The sequence below is a fragment of the Capsicum annuum genome, chromosome 1, assembly GCF_002878395.1.
Source record: "Capsicum annuum cultivar UCD-10X-F1 chromosome 1, UCD10Xv1.1, whole genome shotgun sequence".
NCBI lineage: Eukaryota > Viridiplantae > Streptophyta > Magnoliopsida > Solanales > Solanaceae > Capsicum > Capsicum annuum.
The window spans coordinates 71,114,926-71,138,514 of NC_061111.1; positions in this window are offsets into that span (position 1 = coordinate 71,114,926).

Genomic DNA, 23,589 nt, shown 5'->3' on the forward strand with positions numbered 1-23,589 from the left:
ACAATATACCTAGGTCTAAGCTTGACTCTCTTTTTGAACCTCATCACTCTTTTCATGGGCAACGCATAAAGAAAGACTCTTATCACCAATCCAAACTTCATAGCACAAAGCATGTGGTCAAAATAACTTTTTTACCTACTTTGAGTTGCTCAAATCATATCCCAAATACCCAAAATTTATCCAAAGAGTCACAAAGCAAGTTTGTACCATGGGGTCTAACCTTTGAAGTCTCAAACCAACCAATAGGGGATCGATAACTCCTACCATACAATGCCTCAAAAGATAATATCTCGATACTCGAGTGGTAGCTATTTGACACGTCCCGAACCAGTACCTTGTCATAATGGGCATCTCAAGTCCAACAAGAACCAGAGAACACCCTGTAGACAACCCAACCAACAGTCGCATGCCTTAAGTTGACTAAATTTTGAGCATATAACAAGATAGTGTATGATTGTTCAAATCTAAACTCTGGGATTGGTCCATGACTGAGACTGACCCAACCAAGCCAACCATTCAAACCTAACCGATAACCAAACAAAACCATAATCCAAATTAATAGCCAAACCAAGTTCAATAACATAATATAATAGTATAGAACAACCAACAATACCATCCAAAGGTGTTAGCCCTAATACCAATACATATAATAAGGCTAATATCAATACCGATCCCACTTAGTCCAACTCATAATAGTTCCACAAAAGCCTCTAACCAAAAGAGTACCAAAATCTAGTTGGTACAGGCCCCCAACCATAGCCAAAACCAATATCCAAAAATAAACTTAAGTATGAAATAACATCTATAAAATGGAGCCTTTCAGAAAGATGAAAGTTGAAACATCCTGGGTTTTGACCCTTAGAAAATTTTAGGGAAATCCATTCTCCAGACCCAGTACGACTCATGGGTATGAGCTGTATATTAGAGTACAAGTGGTATGGTCCTATCGTTGCTGACCAATGTTAGTTGGTGGGATGGTTTTGGTCACTAAAATAGGTACAACTTAGGGGTATGAGTCGTAAGGGCTTGATACGAGTCGTATCAAAGACTTGTATGGTAGACAGTGTTGATCCTCTTGGTATTTTATTCATCCATGGATATGGGTCATGGGTACGAACCGTATGTTGTGGTTACGACTTGGTAGGATGAGTCATCTACTAGAAAATATTTGATTCAAGGGTTGAGGTCCAAATATAAGTGGTGGGTACCAATCTTATAGAAGGGTACAACTTGTGAGGGTCAGTCGTATCCCTATGATGGGTTTTTAAGAGATTTAAGTGGGGGTATTCTGGATATTTCCCTACTTACCTTAATTAGGACCCACGACTTCTAATATACTTAGAAGGTTATTTACCCTATTATTCTATTCATTAACACTTAGAAACTATTCCAAAACATCTTACAATTCTCTCAAGAGCTTTTGGGGCAAAAAGGCTAGGGTTTCACCTTACGACTAGCTTTGGTAATTTCTTTCAGTCAATTCTTTGGTATAAGACATAATTATCTTCCCTCATTGTATTTTCAACTAAAGTAATGGTTTATATGATTGATTTTGTGGTTTTACTATTTCATGATTATTGTTTTTAACTATTATGTGGGGGTTTTGATATTAAATGCTTGGTTATGGTTTCCTGTGGTTTTAATTATAATTTTATATGCATTAATAGTGGTTTTCGACAATTGGATTGCATGGTAATGGTTTAATGGTCTTTGGAAATGGTTTTGGTTATATTATGCCCCAAGGTGTTTGATAAAATACTTATAAAGATATGTTCAATGCATTACTTCTTTTAATGGAACTTTTGCATGTTTTAAATTGGATAAAGGATTTATACAAGTTTTAAATGGTTTGAAAAAGGCTAAAGGATAAATGGTTATGCTTGTGGAGAACATGGATGTCTCCCAAGTGGATTTAATATGGTGTATGGAAAGGGAACCTATGGTCCGCTTAACCTAAATGGTTTGGCTATGGATATTACTTGCAAGTAATGGGGTGGTATGACGATACCACTAATATTGACCTTGGTTAATAAATAGTAAATGAATTGTTTGGACATGGTTTTAATTGGGTATTAAAGGCACAGAGTGTAGCTACACTATAGAAGATGACGGTCTCGGGGGGACCAGAACGAAAAACTCATATTTGCCGATATGAGGGGTCTTCGATGACCATGTGCGAGTGTCACATTTTATATTAAAGGGATGTACTAGTCATCCCATGGGATATTCCCTAGTCATGCGGCTACATGTACTAGGGCCCTTTAAGCAGGGGGAGATGAACACATATGACCTGTGGGTAGTTAGGACGGCAAGCTACACAACCCAGGTAAAGGTTTTAAATGAATGCTAAATCCGATTCCATTTTATGGCACTTATATATATATATGTATGGTTGTATGCATTATTGTAACACCCCAGATCTGGTACCCAAAATGCTACACGGTACTCATAACCTCGAAGGACCACAAGCTAACCTATGATTGATATCTGTACCTGTATACTGCTTAATATACTATATGATTGTGGAAACATAAACTGAAAGGCCATAAGGTTCAATACTGTAACATAACTGATAAAGATATAACATCTGAATGGGGTAAGAAATACCCAAAACAAAACTAAAATAACATGATAGTCTGAACATAATAGTCTGGAAAGCCTCTAACTACCTGAACTGTCTGAATGAGGAGTTGATGGGACATTTCCCTACTAAATCCAACTAATAAATTACTTAATGAGATAATAAATAAATGATCATGTCATCGATAGATAGTACTCACTGCTAACTCTGATTGCTGAGATTGGAATGATATTGATGCTCTAGAGCTCGAGCTTCTGAACCTATGGTATAAGATACCATAGCGCAAATGCATCAGTACTTTACTGGTATGCATGAAAGGTAGGCTGTATGCATGGGGTTCATATACATAAACAATACTGGCTAACTGACTAATATAAATGTGAGAATACATGCATGAATAATAGTAACTATATTTGAGTCGTGATAATATAAGTTTACTGATAACTAATATAACTGATAACTGAGTTTTGATGACTGATATAACTGATAAAATAAGTGACTATATCTGAAAATCCTAAATCTGTAACTGAAACTGTGGGAAGTAGTTATCTAACCGACATGTCCCTAATACGCCATTGTGGCTGAGTTGTGGTCCAATTTGTAACCCCAATTGGAAGGGTGTCAATACCGCACCACTGATAAGGACAAGCTATGAGTAACCCTCATTTAATAGTATCCCTTAAAAAAGAATTGTAGGACCCTCACCTAATAGTGTTTATCCACCCCATCAACCCTCATCTGATAGTGTTGATGTCTCAACCTATGTTGGCTACATAGTTCTAGAATGTAAGGAAGACTTCTAAGAATCACAACCTCATCTGACAGTGTGTGTTCCCATCCCTGGGTTCACTCAGTGCTAATTCCTACTCCCATATGAATAGACACTGAACATGGATTACTAAACTAAACTGAATTAACTGAATTAGCTGAATTCCGTTGACTGATGAAATATTACTGAAATCTGATAACTGACTGAGATTACTGAGTTTTTCCTGAGTTATAAGACTGATTGAATTCTACTAAACCTGGCTTGACTGAGAGTATCTTGAAATATGACACTAATTCTAGGCACACATCTATATTTTTTGGGTACAAGTACCCCCAGGACTCGATGGAAGGAAACTGACAAGGTATGATGTTCTTGAATACATGACTAACATCAATAATTCATAATACAATAATTAAAGACATTACATGGGCATTTGATTATCATAGCTTGGTACGTGAATAAGATAGCATGTATATAGCATAATTTCATATGGCTAACTCATGAGCAATCCGACAAACAATTTCAATACATAAGAATAGCATGGAAGTCATTTTGGATCAAAATTAAGCTATACTGCATAATTTCTATCCTCCTAGGCATTTTATCAAACACCGTGCATGCACCCTTAGGGCATAGGCCTAATCATCAAATTGACACAATATAAATAATGCAATTTATGGATTTCACTCACTTGCTAATGTAGTTTCATGAAAAACACATAAATATTCCAACTTGGGAATCATATAACAAGATAAATATGGTTACAACCAACCCACAACATAAATATCATAATTCATAATTTAAAATAGGGTTCTTAAGCTTTATGGATGAAAGGAATCCATAAATCAACAAAACGCATACCTTAGTTCTTGATTTAGTGAAGATTGATGGAGAAATTTTTTTGAAATTGAATCCCCAATTGAAACCCTAGTTTGTTCTTGAGAGAAACTAGTATATTTTGGGTAAAGAATGGCTAAATCACGTGTTATTGGGTTTAAATAGGGGTGGAAAATTGACCCTTTTAACCCTGGATGCGTCTTTTAATTTCAACAAAATTTTTCCGAATTGGACCCCTGGCACGACGTGGCGCTATCACGCCATGTCACTAGAATTTGACAACTGGGAAATTGAGGGATGGCGTGACGCAGAGCCATCACGTTGCCACTTTATTTGTGAACTAAAAGTTTGGTGCGACGTGCCACTATTGCGAACCCCTACTGTAATTTGACAATTTCCATTTATCCTGTGGCGCAGTGCGCCACTGACTAATATGGCACTGTTTTACGACGAAAACTTGAAATAGTCATAACTTCTTACCCGGTTATCAAATTTGGGCGAATCTTATATCGTGGAAAGCATATTGAATTTTCCACATGAAAAAAATGAAAGTCTTACAAATTTCTCATAGAATAAATATCATTCAATTTAGAAGATAATACTAGACATTCTTGGAACGAAATTAGCTAGAAAACTTTGGGGTATTACAATTATAGATGATTTTACTTGGTTTTATGACTGACATTACTTTATCTTTATCATGACTTTTATGCTAGTGATCATTCACTAACCCCATCTACTGGCGGTTGTATACCCACGCTATGCAGAAATCGGCCATTCTACTTTTCCTGTTTGGCCCGCGGATTTAGTATCAACATTTGGACTGAAGTGGTGAGCTTCCATCCTTTTAAAAAGAATTATTTAATGTTATGGATTTTTTTAAACACATATTTTTTTATCTTAGATATTGGTTTTGGCCATGGTTGGGGGCATGTCTCAATCGAATTTGTTTACTCTTTCGGATAGAGGCTTTATGGTACTTCAGGGGTTAGTATGGGTGGGATCAGTATTGGTGTTGGCCTTGGAATTAGAATAATCTTGTGGTCTGACATCATTGGATGATATAGTTGGTTGTTCCATTCTTCTACATTTTGGGATTGATTTTTATATTATATTTTGGTATTCCTTTTTGGTTTACGATTTATGGTTTAGTTGGAATGGTTGGGTGGTTGTTGCGGTACAGTTGGACTCAGTTGGGTTGATTATAGTTGTGACCCTATTCCAGAGTCTTAATAATAACAATAATGCTATCTTGTTATATATTTGAAATTCAGCCCATCTAAGGCTCGTATAAGTGGTTGGGTTGGGTAATAGGAGGCGGTCTTCGGTCCAGGTTGGACTTGGTATGTCCATTACGACAATGTGGGGGTTCGGGTTGTGTCAAGTTGGTATCATATCCTAGGTTCATGGTCAATTGGAAAGTCCACAAAGCCATGTCAAATAGAGTCTCTTTTAGGGGTATGAAGCACGCCACACTCATAAGAAAGAGGCTGCAAGACATTTAGGAATTTTTTACTTTCTTGGTATTCTATCTTCAAACTTGAGTTCTCAATCCTTGAGTCTCCTCTAATCCTTATTTGTTCGTATTTTAGATCATGCCTCCTAGATCTGGAACACAAGGAAATTCTTTCGTCCCAACTGGGTATAATATTGAATGGGTACGTCCTACGTCTGGGGTACATCTTGAATCTCATGGTCTTATTCCTGATGGTGCTGGAGTTCCTCCTATTCTGGCTAGTTCTCCTTAGGTACCTCAAGGCAATATGATAAATACAGAATTTTGTCAGTCCATTCATGTCATTGCCCAACGGTTGCTGCTCAGGCTGAGCGGGGTGTGACTAGTGCTTTGTTTACTGAGGACATAAGGGTTGGTCAATTTATGACTATGGATTCTCAAACTTTTACTGGGGTGAAGGTGGAGGAGGATCCACAGGTCTTCTTAGATGAGATGGAAAATATCTTTCGGGTGATGTAGGCTACCAATGTAGAAGGAGTTAACTTTGCATCTTATCAGCTCAAGGATGTTGCTTATCAGTGGTATAAGGAGTTGGACAGGGAAAGAGGTGATATAGAAGAGGATAGGTTGTGGGAGTTATTTTCTAGTACCTTCATGGATTGGTTCTTTCCTTACAAGTTTAGGGAAGTTAAGATAGAGGAATTTGAGAACCTCAGGTAGGGAAGGATGTCAGTAAAGGAATATGCTTTGAAGTTCCATCAACTATCAAGGTATGCTCCTAATTTAGTGGTTGATATAAGGTCGAGAATGAGGAAGTTACTTTTGGGTTGAATAGAGATTTGATTCTGGAGAGCAAGACTGCCTTATTGATTAAGAATATAGACATCTCGAGGTTGACTATTCATATGCAGTAGGTTGAAGATAAAAATAGTAAGTAGGTGGAGTTTGGGGATAGAAATGGAAAGAGAAATAGGTTTTTTAATCAGAGAAATGCTCAATCTCAGAGTGGTAGAGATAGGGACAAGTGGCAAAAAGAAGTAGGGGAAATTGGGCTCCTTTTTTTATAGTGTTTTTTATCAGTCGGGTGACAGGAATCATCAAGGTGGTGGCAATTCTCGGGCACAGGTTGCCCAATCTCAGGAGAGCGGAGATCAATTAGTTTCTTCGTGTCCTTCTTGTCGATTCTATGGTCGTCCTCATTAGAGTTATTGTGAAAAATAAAGGGACAAGTGCTTCAAGTGTGGCCAGGCAAGCCATCGACTAAGGGATTGTCCAGTCAATAAGGTTGCTACGGAGGTGAATAAGTTTTATGTGGCTTCATCTTATGCTCCTACACCTGGTGGTGTTGTATCTGTTTTTATTACTGCTCCTGGTTCTAGTGTTGATCGGAATAGGTTGTATGCTTTGGCGTCCCGACAAAAATCCGAAGCATCACCTGATGTCGTTATTGGTACGTTACATCTTTTCTCTCGTGATATATATTATTTGTTTGATTTGGGGTCTACTTATTCTTATGTGACTCCATATATGGCTGTGTTTTTTGGTTTCGATCCGAAAGATATTTTGAATCTTTTTTCTATTTCTACCCTGGTAGGTGATTCGATGTTATGTGAGCAGATGCTAACACATTTGAGGATTTTAACTCTAAATATTGCGAGCTCTTAAGCAACTTTTGGTTGTTTTTGATCGTTTACTTGTGATATTGCAGTTGTAGCAAGGATGGGAGGAAAACATAGGAAAGATGAACAAAATAAGTAAAATCTGGTACAAGTGAGCTGATATGAGTCTGACGGCATTTCTTGCAAGCCGTCAGAGATGTGGTAAGATACCAGAAAAAGGCGTCAGGAAGAACAGTGAAGAAGAGTTACTGGATGAAGGTGACAACATTCTCAATATGTCGTCACTAGTGTGATAAGCCGTCAAAAGATGCCGGCAAGTGGGACAGAACATGGTGAAATAAGATGAAGGTCTGACGACATTTGCTACACACCATCACTCCTCTGAGACGCCTTCAAAAACATGACGATCAACACCAATATGTCGTCACTTAAATCCAAGCCCAACTGTGATTTTGTTATTTTATTACCTTAATTAGGTTTTATTATAAATAGCAATTTTGAGGGTTTTTAAATTATCAAGTTTTCATTATTTAGAACAAGAACTTTAGAGAGAGAAACATGTACATTGTTCTCTTTCGCCAATTATTCGTAGTTTTATTTCTTATCAACTATTCTTGGGTTTCTAACTTGGGATTTAATTGAAGAAATTGCTTGTTGTTTTCCATCTATACGTAAGTTGATTATTATCATCATGAATTCAACTTGTGATTTTTTTCATCAAATCATAAGCAGCTAATTCCATTAGCCAGGGTTATGGGATCCAAGGATTAGGGTTTGATATGATGCTAGGTGTTTAACGGATTCAAGGAGTAGTAGAACATCTTGAAATTCTGTGGTTTTAACTGAAATCTAGTGGTTGCAAACATTAGATTATTCCTTAGGTTTTATTTGGTTCAAACGGAGAAATAGACTAGAGGATGGAAATTATCAACAGGGACTCAGAAGTTACCAACCTTCTGTTTAATGATTAATGCCGTAACTGGATTAATATACCTGAGATAACATTTGTTTGGATGTAGATAAATTATCTAAGTTCGAGAGAATTAGATAATAAACTATCTAGTGAGGTCGAGAGATAAGTCAGATAGTATCATAGTCAGGGATATTCTGTTGTTCTACTCATTCTGAGGGTCTCTAGCATTACCTAGTATCTGCCAATAGCCGAAACCTTTGGTGATCATAACTCTGGTTTCCCATTTATATTGATAACAACACTATTATTTAGAAAGTGAAGATTAATTCATTGTGAACTTTAAACCCCCATCTTTCGGAAATAATAAACTACCAGTAAAGTATTTCATAAATAAATTGACGTTCACACCCTATTCCCTGTTGGATTTGACCCCAACCTAGTTGGGTTTTATATTGGCAATGATCGCTTACACCCATTCAAGAGTGTAATTTAAGCGTTATCACTGGTTATTGCTAAGAGAGTCTATTGGGGGGGTGTCATATCTGTTGGTAGCAAGCAAACCTTGGCGAATCTATTTGAGTTGGATATGGTAGATTTTGATGTAATTCTAGGTATGGATTGGTTACATTCTTTTTATGCGTCTATAGATTGTTGGACCCGTAGGGTTATATTTAAGTTTCCTGATGAACCAGTTATAGAATGGGAAGGTAGTTCTTTAGCTCCTGGGGAGGGGGGTTATTTCTTATCTTAGAGATCGAAGGTTAATCTCTAAGGGTTGTTTTTATCACTTGGTCCAGGTTAAAGATTCTAACTCGAAAAGTCCTTCTTTGTCTTCGGTCCCTGTGGTTAATGAGTTTCTAGAGGTCTTTTCGGATGATCTTCCTGGTGTTTCTCTGGATAGGGAAATAGAGTTTGGTATTGATTTGCTTTTGGACACTCGTCCAATATCTATTCCTTCGTATAGATGGTTCCGGCTGAGTTGAGGGAACTCAATGAGCAACTTAAGTATTTTCTAGATATTTGTCCTAGTGTTTCTCCATGGGGTGTACCGGTTTTGTGTGAGCACATGAAGGATTGTTTTCGTTAAATATTCATAGACTACAGGCAGTTGAACAAGTTGACGGTCAAGAACAAGTACCCTCTTCCTCGGATAGATGACTTGTTTGACCAGTTACAGGGTGCCAAGTTTTTCTCTAAAATAGATTTTCGGTCTGGGTACCTAACGAGTTCAAAGTATATAAGATTTTTGTTGCTCGTACTCTATCAAATTCTAGTATAGTTTAAGATATCGTTCCATAGAGATTGGAAAATCTATGCTACAAATTTGTATTATCTTGATTACTATTTAAGAATCAAATTGATGAAAGGAGAGTAATTTCTAAAGGTTTTTTTAAAAAATATGTAAAGAAATAGTGTTTAAAAGATTATCTTGGAGAGGAAGTTGGGGCTTATTGAATTCACTTGGTATGTTTATTATAATAAAATCATTATTTTAGTAATTTCTACAAAATTGTAGAATAACTTTCTAGACTTGATTTATGTGTTTATGAGGAATAAAGACCCCTTGCGAGTAATCTTTAAATCAATAAACTTACTTGAGACAATCTCTCTACGAGGATACAGATTGAAAGATATAAGATAAAGACCCCTCAAATCAACAATCTCTTCGCGAGGATACGAATTGAAACAAATAATATAGAGATTATTTAAATCTAAGAAATAGTTTGATGTAATCCTTCCGTGAGGATAAGGATCAAAAGAAGCAATTTCAAAGATTTGAAATAACAAGTGACTAAAAATTATTATGACTTATATTTTATGAAATACTTATAGTATATTTAGTTTTCTTCCTTGTGGGAAGCACAACTTAATATAACTATAACAATAATATAAAATATCAAGTAACGCTAATTTCTAGTACAAGAATTTTAACACGAAGTATTTAGCTTTTAAATAACATCAAGTCTTGAAAGAACTAAAATAAGATTTATATTATAATATTATACCAAGTTTCTTCAACGCTTCCAACACAAGGAAATTACTCCATTATGGAGAAATTAATAATGAAAAAAAAATATTGTTCTACAAAAGAAAAAGAAAGAAAGAAAAGTAAAGAAGACTAATTCTTATATATTGCTTATGTTGTTGGATGATTAATAATCAAAGAAATGCCTCTATATATTGAAAATTATAATGTTGAACCAACGAATGCATTCTTTGAAGTGGTGGTTGTAACCGTCAACTTGTAACTTCTTCTTCAAACCTTCACTTGGTGTAGTTTAAGATATCGTCCTACAAAGATTAGAAAATCTATGCTACAAATATGTATTATCTTGATTACTATTTGAGAATCAAATTGATGAAAGAAGAGTAATTTCTAAACCTTTTTTTTAAAATAAAAAAATATGTAAAGAAATAGTGTTTAAAAGATTATCTTGGAGAGGACGTTGGGGATTATTGAATTCACTTGGTATGTTTATTATAATAAAATCATTATTTTAGTAATCTCTATAAAATTGTAGAATAACTTTCTAGACTTGATTTATGTGTTCATGAGGATTAAAGACACCTTACGAGTAATCTTTAAATCAATAAACTTACTTGAGACAATCTTTTCGCGAGGATACAGATTGAAATAAATAAGATAAAGACAGCTCAAATCAACAATCTTATTTGAGTCAATACCTCCGCGAGGATACGAATTGAAACAAATAATATAAAGATTATTTAAATCTAAGAAATAGTTCGAAGTAATCCTTCCGTGAGGATAAGGATCAAAAGAAGCAATTTCAAAGATTTGAAATAACAAGTGACTAAAAATTATTATTACTTATATTTTATGAAATACTTATAGTATATTTAGTTTTCGTCCTTGCTGGAAGCACAACTTAATATAACTATAACTATAATATAAAATATCAAGTAATGCTAATTTCTAGTACAAGAATTTCAACACGAAGTATTTAGTTTTTAAATAAAATCAAGTCTTGAAAGAACTAAAATAAGATTTATATTATAATATTATACCAAGTTTCTTCAACGTTCCCAGCACAAAGAAATTACTCCATTATGGAGAAATTACTAAAGAAAAATAATATTATTCAACAAAAGAAAAAGAAAGAAAGAAAAAGTAAACAAGACTAATTCTGATATATTGCTTATGTTGTTGGATGATTAATAGTCAAAGAAATGCTTCTATTTATAGAAAATTATAATGTTGAACCAACGAATGCATTCTTTGAAGTGGTGGTTGTAATCGTCAACTTGTAACTTCTTCTTCAAACCTTCACTTGTTTCATTCCTTCACTTGACAGGTGTATGTAAACTTTGAAGTGGTGATTGTAACTGTCAACTTGTAACTTGTTCTTCATTTCTTCACTTGTTTCCTTCACTTGACGGGTGTAAGCTTGGAAGTGAAGATCATCATCACCCATGAACTTTGCTACTTCTTCCAAAAAGTTCCACGATTGTGGCTATGAAATTGTGGTTACACCCACGAAATTTTTTTATTTCTTCAAAAATTTATTTCTTCTCTTTTATTCTTCTTCCAGTAGAATTTGTCAAAAAATATACAATAATATGATATATTTATTTAAAATAATTAATATTTAATATATTAAAATATATAAATAAATATATCCATCAAATAGTTTAGAGTAGTTTCCAAGTGGAGGATTAACAAACTCTCATTTTGTTGAAGTTCAAAGTTTGAAGTAACATTCACTTAGTCTTTCATAAATCAAATCAATGGAGATTTTGAGTATATCTTTACTTGTTTATCCTATGAGTAGGTAGTTATTTCTCTTGAGATTATTCTAGAATAGGGTAATATTGTGTGGAAGTTGTGATTCATTTATGCATACGTTAGTTATTTGTTGACGATGGGTTCTACTATGACTTAGTTATTTGTTGACGATGGGTTCTACTATGACTTAAATAAATTGATTGGATTTGTGGGTGAAATCCCCAAATACCCAAATGGATTTGTGGATGAAAATTTCAAGCTCTTGAAAGCTCAAAACATCTTCAAAAGAGTGGTTTGAGTGAACTTTAGGAACCCAAGTCTTTCTTGAAAGAGGGGTGTGCGAACCAAGGCAATAGTACACAACTTCAGACATAATTTGCTAATTTTCACCATCTCAGACATAAGAGTGATTGTGGAGTTGACTATACCTTAGGTATCATCCTAGAAATAGGGGTGCCTAATTGAGGTATTTGATGATTTTAATTGACACACTCGTTAGGTACTCGAAAGGGTCAGTGAATGACATCTTTAAGACTTATGTTGACAAACTAGTTTCAAAGACTTTCAACCTAGCCTACTATATCATCAATGATTAAAATGTGTACCAAATCATCATGTTCCCGTGCATAACTTGCCCCTAGCGAAGCATAATCCCAAGATTCGTACCTAATTGACTACACTCTAATTATTTGTAGCCCGAAATTAGTGCTTTAAAAGTCCATGAATAAACATTAGTTTGATACTCTCTAAAACCCCCAATTTTTCCATAGTTGGATTCTAGGTCTAAATTTAGCAAGTTTCTCCTATTACGAGCTAATTTGATTGTCACTCACATTTTGCCTCATGGATTCGACCCCGACTCAAAATTGGATAAATATATTGACGACAACCACCTTGCACCTAATTTGACGTGTAAGTTGAGCGTTATCAGCCATCATGATTTGAGTTTTAGCCTGTGACAACATCATAAGAAATAGGACCACCCAAGATTGTCGTTGGTCATCACAGATTTCCTTCAAAACTATGGCAGAAAGGGTGGAAGCTGGCATGGCATGATCCTATTTCAACTACATCACCATGAACATAGTAGCTGCCAACATCGAGGTCACCATGCTCATGGGCAGCCAGGTTTCATTTAATGCAAAGGTCCTCGTCTTATTGCGTTGACTATGCATGTACGAGCATATCTCAGCCATCATTTCATACATCCAAAACCCTATAAGAATATCATCCGACATAGAACTCACCATACATCTGATTACCTTGGGGTTGGACATATAATCCATGCCTTCTGTATTGTCGCATCAATGGGTATTTCGAACATGCATACCGTCAAGGAACCCCAAGAGGTCTCTATATTGAATAAAAAAAATCAAAAAATGGAACTCCCGGGCAGGGAAGTTCTTTAAGTGAATTTGGTTATCACAAACTTAGACGAGAAGTCTAGGATTCTATCACAAACAAGATCAATGAAACAAAAAACATGAGAAAAGGAAAGAACCGAGAAATGTAGAGCGTGGAAGCAGGGTTGAGGGAAAAAACAAACAAGAATAGAACTAGATCCACTAGACTTCTGATACCATGCTAGAACGGTAGAATCGTATTCTAGAGATTTTGTTTACTGAATGAATCACTCAAAGAGTTAATGATATATTTATACAAACTACTTCCTCTGTTTTGGAAAAAAAAAAAAAAAGATAACTTGTTTTTCCTTTTAGACTGCATTTGTTTTTATGAAGATTCAAACATTGGAATCTGAATACATATCTGAATAATTAATTGAAATAAAAAATAATTATGTATTAGAAAAATATTTCATTTAATATAATAAAGTTATTATTTAGTTGAAAAAATATTTATATTTGTTAGAGATAATGGAGATGGTTTGTAATGGTAGTGGTGGTGGTGGTGGTGGTAATGATTGATGTTAGTGATCAGTAATATTGGTGGTGATAGTTGTGATGGTAGAGATGTTTGGCATTATAGTGACTGTTATGATGGTGGAGATTGATAGTGGTAGTGGTAGTGATGTAAAGTTGATTGATGTTATTACTTGGAGGTGTTGATTATGATAGCTTAAGAATGAATGCATAATGGTCTATAATGTGTTGGTGGTAGTTGGAGATGCTGTTAGTTGTGTGGTGGAGATGATTATTAGTAAAGATATATTGTAGTGATGATGATGGCTAATGCGGTAGTAGAGGTGGTGACACCGATGACAATGATGGTGGTGGTGGTGGTGCTGGTCGAAAAATGTATGGATGCTAATGATGTGTTAGTGATAGAAAGTGGTGGCGCTAATTATGATAGATGAATTGGTTAGTAGTTGGGATTGTCCGATAGTGGTTGATGGTGTCGTTGTTGGTGGTGCTGGCATTGGCGTTGGCGTTGACGGTGGTGATAGCAGTGGGTATAATTAAACTAATGGAGGTGATAGATATAGTAGCGGTTGAAAATAGTGGTTAGTAGCAATTATGATTGAGAATGGTGGTTGTGATGGTGAAGGTAGTTGGTGGCTAGGTGGTACTTGACAATGGTGGTGACGGCAGAGGTGGTTAGTGGTGGTTATTGATGATTATGGATAGAGTAGTGGTGAATATTATCCAACACAAGAATACCTCTTAATGATTAAGACTTAGTTTCAGATCTGAATGATTAAGAACTATTCAAACACATTAAGAGACAAAATTTTAATGAAAAACAAATGCACTTAATGATCTGAAGTCTGAATCATTCAAATTCAGACCTCCATTAAGTGCAAACAAATAAGGTCTTAGTCCATTTCAAATAGAATAACCATTTTTTTTGGATAAAAGGGGGGTGGGGGGTGGGGGCACATAAATAATATTTCTTATGAAACTATTGACATTAAAATGTTTATTGAATTTTAATTCCATTTTCTAGCCATTTGCTTGAAGCTTTATACAATACTGATACAAATTTGATACATATTTTACACAAATATGAATTCAACACAATAAAAGATAATATATATATATATATATTAAAAAATACATATTCTATATAACAATGATATAATTTTTTACTCAGAAATTCGCTGCTCTATTTTTTTTTATGAATTGTATCAATATGGTATATAAATTGTATCAGTATGGTATATGAACTATATCTGAACTACATGAGTCAGAATGATTCAAATTATGAAATAACCATAATATGACAATTCTTTGGGCTGACTGACCATCATTGTGTTGGGTTCGAAATCGAGAGGGCGTCATGCGGAAGCTTAAAATTTATAAATCATGAGACGATAAATCAGACGACAAAGAAAACAATACTAAAATATATTATTGATATTGTTTGGTCAAACGACCTACATATCAAAAACTAATATTGAAAAAATATAAAACCTATTGGGAGAAATCTCCCCCTAAACAAAAACTCTTTAAAGACTACATTGTGGATGCTATTGTGTTATGGTATGAGAAGGGGGCCTTCTATTTATAGATATCAAAAACCTTTTTCCAAGAAAAAGGTTAACCAAATATGGAAAAGAATTTTACTTTTTCTTTCAGGAAAAGTAAAAGTAATTATGCTAACTTTTATTTTCCTTCTAAGAAAAAGTAAAACTTAAATACAGTAAGAAAATCAGGGCAAAACCCCTAACAAATCTCCCCTTTTTGGCTTGATTTTCTTCAAAATATTTTTGATCCTCCTTCTTTTTTTGCATAATCTTTGTTCTTCACATATTCTTCATATATCACTGCTGTTTGACATGCTTTAAAAATTGAGCCTCTTTAGGTTAAAATTTATCTGCCCTTTTCGGGTTAAAAATATTGAAGCTCTTTTTCAAGGTTAAAAATGAGCTTTATTTTCAAATATGTGACAGCAGGATTGTTGAAAATATGATTAACAATTATCTCCATATGTAGCTTTTGGACATATATCTTCATTATCATAAAATTGGTTGCAGCTTGATATTGAAAACCGCTTTGAACTTGTTTAATCTCGTCTCACCACACCATTGGACTTTTGAACCATTGACTCTGGAACCACTTGTTGGGTTCGAAATCAAGAGCACGTCATACGGAAGCTTAAAATTTGCAAATCATGAGACAATAAATCAGACGACAAAGAAAACAATACTAAAAATATATTATTGATATTGTTTGGTCAAACAACCTACATATCAAAAACTAATATTGAAAAAACATAAAATCTATTGGGAGAAATCTCCCCCTAAACAAAGACTCTTTAAAGACTACATTGTGGATGCTATTGTGTTATGGTATGAGAAGGGCGGTCTTCTATTTATAGATGTCAAAAACCTTTCCTCCAAGAAAGAGGTTAGCCAAATATGGAAAAGAATTTTACTTTTTTTTTTTAGGAAAAGTAAAAGTAATTATAGTAACTTTTATTTTCCTTCTAAGAAAAAGTAAAACTTAAATATAGTAAGAAAATCAGGGCAAAAACTCTAACACATTGTCCAATGACGCAGACATAGATCAATTGTTTTGAAAAGGGTCAGCTCATGTCCTTTTTCATTTTAGTTTTTCATGTGACATGTTTAAGACCATGAAATTTGAGGGCATATTGGTACATTTGACATAACTTTAATTTCAAAACACAAGATTTAAAAGTTTCTTCACTTTCTTAAACTTCGTACGAAGTGAAAATAGATAATTATTTTTTAAATAGAGGGAGTCATACCCTAGCTAATTACGCATACAATTATGCTACGTAATATTTACTAATTAATTCTGTAATGCAATATTATATGGGCATTTAGTGAGCCCATACGCAAACATTTTCGGCCCGTTTGGCCAATAAAAAATATATATATATATTCACTTTATTTGGTACTTTTAAAGTGGAAAATAGAGTTGTTTGGAAAAGAGATATTTTTAAAGTGAAAAAATATAAAACGTGAAAATAAATTTTTAAAAGTTTAGAGTTTTATAAAAATTGAGTTTATGAAAATAAAAATTTTAGACTAAAAAAATTTAAAAGTGCAAAAGAAAATTTAAAAATAGTGAAAACACCTCTTGAGTTGTTTTTTAAAAATTTAAATATTGTGAAAATGTTTTGTGAAAATATTTTTATGGCCACACAAGTATGCTAGAATAAAGTCAAAACATATTTTGAAATATTGTGAATAATAATTATGACCAAACCCCTACTTAGTATATGTTTCGTTGAAGAAATAGTTTTATAATATCATATAAATTAAATTTTACTCTAGAATATTTACCTACTACACTATATAATTGTTTTTAAAATTTGTCAATGTTTTATGCTTAAATAAAAAAAAAATTATGGTGAAAAAAACAAATAATTTTACCATCCAATGTTTAAATTTAAAAACAATATTTTAATAATCTGATATTCTCTCCGTTCCATATTAGTTGATCATCTTGTTAAAAGTAGCATTAAATGCTTAATTAGAAATAATGAATGTTCCATATTAGTTGGTCCCTTATTATTAAATTTTTACCTTAATACTAATAAAAGCTTAATCATATGAAAATCAACAAGAAGAAGTTACTCAAACAACGGAATAAATATCAAACTATAAGAACAACTTATTGGCGAAAAGAAGGAAAAAATGATGTCGATGAAAAGTCTAAATTTTTAACTCCTACTTAAATAGAGACGAAGCGTACAGAAACACTAATATAAAAAGAATTAATTAACTCCTAAATTATTCATGAGACGAAGCGTACAAAACTCAATAACTGAATAAACACCAACCCGCATAATGGATTAAAACTCAATTCAAGGGTGTTTGGTATAAAAATTAAAAGGAATAGATCTTTCTCTCTCTATATAAAAGCAAAACTAAAAGCAAGACAAGAAGCCACGTGGCAGCACAAGAATAAGTCTTAGTAATAATTTTAAGACGGAGTTAAAAAGTATGTAATAAAAATTTTTAATTAAAAGATTAAGTATTTAAATTTGAAATACATTATCTATTTTTATTAAAAAAAAATTATCTTAATAAATAGAAATTCATAATTGAAGAATCCTTATAGGCTCTTACTATTTCAAAGCTATATCTTATAAAATTTAAATATAATATACATAGTTTATTCACACAATAATAATAATAATAATAATAATAGTAATAATAATAATATTTTTTTAATGCGTCTTATACAAAATGAGTAGTGTGTTTTATAAAAAATGAGTAGTGTGTTTCAATAGTGTAATACTCCGAAAAATTTTTCGTTGAAATTTTGTGCGTAAACGAGTTGGGTTCTATCTTCTAGAATGAATTATAAATTTTTTCGTGCAGAATGTCTTAGATTATGACCGACCATTCCGTAGAGTATCGAATAAGCTTTTCAACGATATGTGGATCATCAAAAACAGACACCTGAGCGACGAGTTATGAACATTCAGATCGAACCGTGAATAGTAGTGAATAGTAAAACGTGCAGGAAAAAGTACTGAGACCTGTCGTATTTTTTCTTCAACTTTAAACGATTATAAATCCTTGTACATAATGATCTGGGTGATCTACTATACATCAACGGAAAGCTCTGCGAGTCCTCTTTCCAATGAAATTGGTTTCATCCAATTTGTCTATTAGAGCAAAAAGTTATGGCCGATCTACTTCAGCCTATCAAAAGTAAATTTTTGGGTCAACTTCAAACAATCATAACTCCTCGTACACAATTATCTGAGTGAGATACTATATATCAATAGAAATATATGAGAGTCCTCTATCTAATGAAATTAGTTTCATCCAATTTGGATATCGGAGTAAAACTTTATGCTTGATCTACTTCAAACTATCAAAACAGTCCACCAAAGGACAGATTCGAGAATTATTTGATTTTTAGGGGCATTTTGGTCATTCCCTCTCACCCAAAATCCATCCAAACCCTATATTAAAGCCTATTAGAAGCATTATATGTTATATTTCATCAAATTTCCTCAAAAAGAAAACCCTAAGCTCCTACATCCAACTTCAAGAACCTCCAAAGTTCACCATTAATTCTGCAAATTTATTCAAGATTCCAAGTTCCTAGTTCAAGAACTCCAAGAACCATCATTCAAAGGCACGATTAACATCTCAAAAATGAGTATCGATCTAAAGTTCATCATTTAAGGTATGTGGGGTTTTTCAACAAGAACTCTCTTTCGTTCTTGTGCCCAAAAGTAATTTTCTTTACAAAGGCATGATTTTTATTTAATTTTTACGAATTTGAAGCATGAACCCATATCTTATGATGATTATTATGAAATCTTGATGTTTATCATTTTGAAAGATGAATTTACATGTGTGGAGATATAAAGCATGAATCTTGAATGATATTTATCATGATTTTGATATTTGGGTCGTGAATCCCCATTAGAAATTGTGTTTTTTTAGAAAGTATGTGTTATAAGCACGTTGATGTTGAATATTTGAGATATTTTGAATAATTTGACCTTTTGGTCTTAATGGAGTTGTTTTGAACTCGAGTGTGAAAGAAATCCACAACGTGGTTGATTTTGATAAATGGGAAGCATGATGGCTCCCGATGTATATTTATATATTACTAAAATTATTTTGTTGTGGATTATCTTTGAAGTTATCTGAGCTATGTCTGAGAGAAATCTTTAGCACCGAGTGGGAGGTATAAAGCGACCTTACTTTCCTAGAACTACGTTCCCCCGTAGGAGTGAGCCTGAGGCTGATTTATATAGTGATCACTAGTTTGTATGGATTTGATATTGATAGTCCTACTCTGATGGAAAAGATAGGACGGATCTCCCCAAAGTGGGTTGTACGGTGGACTCCATGTAGCTCACATGGTTTATGTTAGTTATAGGATCTTCCAGTGTGTGTGTGTTTCTTTGTGTCTATGGTGAATGGTGAAGTGATTTGAAAGTGGAATTGTGAAAGTTATTCTTTCGAAAGATTTAAATGATATTTACATTATGAGAATTGATACTCTTGATGAACTAAAAGTGATTGAAAAATTATACGATGACTCACATGTGTTATTGTACTTATTTCATCCTCTTTAAATTATCATGATTTTCTTCGGGCTATGTGAGTCTTTCATACATCCTGCATATTTCTTATAAATATTTATGATGATGATGTTTATACAACTGCATACACCCCCATATACTCGGTTCCTTTCCATGTTACTGACCCACATCTTCGGACGTCGACTGTATTTTCTCGAATTGTAGGTTTAGGTGCTCAGTTCTAGGTTCTACAGTGATTTTTTAGGCACGCTGTTCTACATCCTTTATTGTGGTGAGTCCTCATGTTCTGAGGACGTGATGTCTGATATTGGTTTCACGAAATTATTTACATTTGATAACTGAGTATGAGTCAGTTGGAGCATGTCTCAATGGCTCGCTGGTTTTATTGATTTTCTTAGAGGCTTGTCAGACTAGTATAGATGTTAGGAGTTGACTAATAAGTCGTATTTTGTTATCTTTCTGAAATTCTTTTATTCTTGGATGCTGATTACTCTGTTAATATTTGAGGGTTATTTATGAAAGCCTCGTTGATTTGTGTTGAACTGAATGAAAATAGCTCAAAGGGTTAGCTTGGGGCTACTCATAGCCTCAAGCACCATGTGACGCTCCGGGACCCATTTTTTGGGGCGTTATAAACTTGGTATCAGAGCCTAAGGTTTTAAGGTGTCTTAGGGAGTCTGACAAGCCGCATTAAGTAGAGTCTTGATTATCGGTGTGTAGCGCACCACATCTATGAGCAAGAGGCTACAAGATGTTTTAGGAAAAAGTGTGATTCTTTCTTTCAGATGTCTATCGTGCTTAAAGTGTCTCTCTCTGCTATTGATTCGTGCTATTCTCTTTTAGAAATATGCCTCCACGTCGAGCGAGAAGAAATAATGATGGTCAGCAACTTCAACCCGCTGACCCATTGAATGAAAACGTGTCTCATGCTGAATTTCAGGCAGCCTTTCAGGCGCTGGCCCAAGCTGTTACTACAAATTTTTAGGCCAACCCGGCCCCAGCTCCACAGTAGCAGAGAGGTTATTCAATTGCTTCCAGGATCTATGACTTCATGCGGATGAATCCCCCAGAATTCTATGGGTCAAAGTCTGATAAGGATCCACAGTTGTTTTTAGAGGAGGTGTGGAAGATTACTCAGGTGATGCATGTATCTGAGGAACATAGTGTGGAGTTGGCTGCATATAGGTTGAAAGACCTTGCTTATGACTGGGTTGTTGCTTGGAGGAAAGGTAGAGGTGAGGGAGCTATCCCTACAACTTGGCAAAAGTTCCAAGATGCATTCTTGGATAAGTTTTTCCTTTTGGAGATGAGGGAGGCAAAGGTGAAAGAGTTTATGAACCTGCGATAAGGCTCTATGACTGTTAGGGAGTACTGTCTAAAGTTTAATCAGTTGGCCAAGTATGCTCCTGACTTAGTGGCTGATAATCGGGCTAGTATGAGTAAGTTTGTGACTAGAGTGTTTAGTTATGTGGTTAAGGAGTGTAGGTCTACTATGCTAAATAGTGAGATAAATCTTTCTAGGCTAATGACTCATGCCCAACAGATTGAGGCAGACAAGATTAAGGAGAGAGATAGAATGAGAGGGAATAAAAGAGCTAGGTCCGAGCAGCATGGCCAGGGTCAGACTAGATCACAGGGAGGGAGTCGTCCTCAGTATCAGGATCATTCGTCTATGCCAGCACCATCATCTTCTAGTGCTCCCGTACCTAGAGGTAAGCAGGATCAAGGTAGTAGGTCATATGTATCCAGGTCCCAGTATAGTACTGGCAGTAAGCCAAATCGTCCCTTATGTCCTAAGTGTGGTAGGGCTTATTCGGGTGAGTGTTGGGGTGAGAAGAGGGGTTGTTTCTGGTGTGGTGACATGGGTCATAGAGTTAGAGATTGTCCACAGGATGGACAAGGGCATCGTGACTATCACCCTCAGACCCAAACTCAGACTGTTAGTGCTCCAGTTCCAGCGACTCGCCCAGCCCCAGCTCAGGGCGCCTCTTCTAGCAATGCTGGTGGGCAGCGCCAGAATAGATTCTATGCTTTACCGTTCCTCCAGGAACAGGAGAACTCTCCCGATATTATTACTGGTATGCTTCATATATTTCAGTTTGATGTGTATGCTTTGTTGGATCCTGGATCTAGTTTCTCATATGTTATACCTTTGATTGCTGTGAATTTTAAAATGAGTCCTGAGATTATTCCTGAGCCTATCCTAGTTTCTACACCAGTGGGTGATTCGATTGTTGCCCAGAAAGTATATAAAAAGTGTCCTAGGCTGATCTGATTGAGTTAGACATGGTAGATTTTGATGTGATTCTGGGTATGGACTGGTTGTATTCTTCTTATGCCTCTATTGATTGTCGGACTCGAGTGGCCAAGTTTCAGTTTTCGGGTGCATCCGTGTTTGAGTGGTCTGGGAATTCTATGTCACCCAAAAGTCATTTTATCTCTTACCTCAAAGTTAAAAAGCTTATTTCCAAGGGGTCTATTTACCATTTTGTTAGAGTCAAAGACACTAAGTCTGACACTCCAACTCTCCAGACTGTTAACGTCGTCAATGAGTTTTCTAATGTCTTTACAGATGATCTCCCAGGGATACCTCCAGATAGAGAGATAGAGTTCGGGATTGATCTTCTTCCCGATACTCAGCCCATTTCTAGTCCTCCTTACCATATGGCCCCTGCAGAACTTAAGGAGTTGAAAGAGTAACTCAAAGATCTACTAGATAAGGGTTTCATAAGGCCCAGTGTTTCTCCTTGGGGTCCTTCTGTGTTGTTTGTGAGAAAGAAAGATGGCTCTTTGCGTATGTGCATTGATTACCGCCAACTGAATAAAGTCACCATAAAAAATAAGTACCCCCTTTCGAGAATAGATGATTTGTTTGACCAATTGCAAGGTGCAAGTTATTTCTCAAAGATAGACCTTCGTTCCAGCTATCATCAACTCAAAGTTAGGGAGTGTGACATCCCAAAAACCGCTTTCCAAACTTGTTATGGACATTTTGAGTTTCTTGTTATGTCTTTCAGGTTAACTAATTCCCCAGCAGCTTTCATGGACCTCATGAATCAAGTGTTCAGACCATATCTGGATATGTTCATCATAGTGTTCATCGATGATATACTGGTGTACTCCCGTAGTGAGGATGAACATTCTGATCATCTCCGAACTGTCTTGCAAACCCTTAGAGATCACAAGTTGTTTGCCAATTTCAGTAAGTGTGAGTTTTGGCTAAGGTCAGTTGCTTTTCTGGGTCATATCATTTCTTCCGAGGGTATTAGAGTTGATCCCCAAAAGACCGAAGCTGTTAGAAATTGGCCTAGTCCTATTTCTCCGACTGATATCAAAAGTTTCTTGGGTTTAGCTGGCTATTACCGCCATTTTTTGAGGGTTTCTCCTCTATAGCGTCTCCTATGACTCGTTTAACCCAAAAGAAAGTAAAGTTCTTGTGGTCCGAATCTTGCGAGAAGAGTTTTCAGGAGTTGAAGACTCGACTCACTTCAACCCCTGTTTTGACTTTGCCTGATGGTGTTGATGGTTTTGTGGTGTACTGTGATGCTTTGAGAGTTGGGTTGGGTTGCGTATTAATTCAGAAGGGTAAGGTGATAGCTTATGCTTCTAAACAGTTGAAACCCCATGAGAAAAATTACCCCACCCATGACCTTGAGTTGGCTGCTGTTGTGTTTTTTTTGAAAATCTGGAGACACTATTTGTATGGTGTCCATGTTGATGTT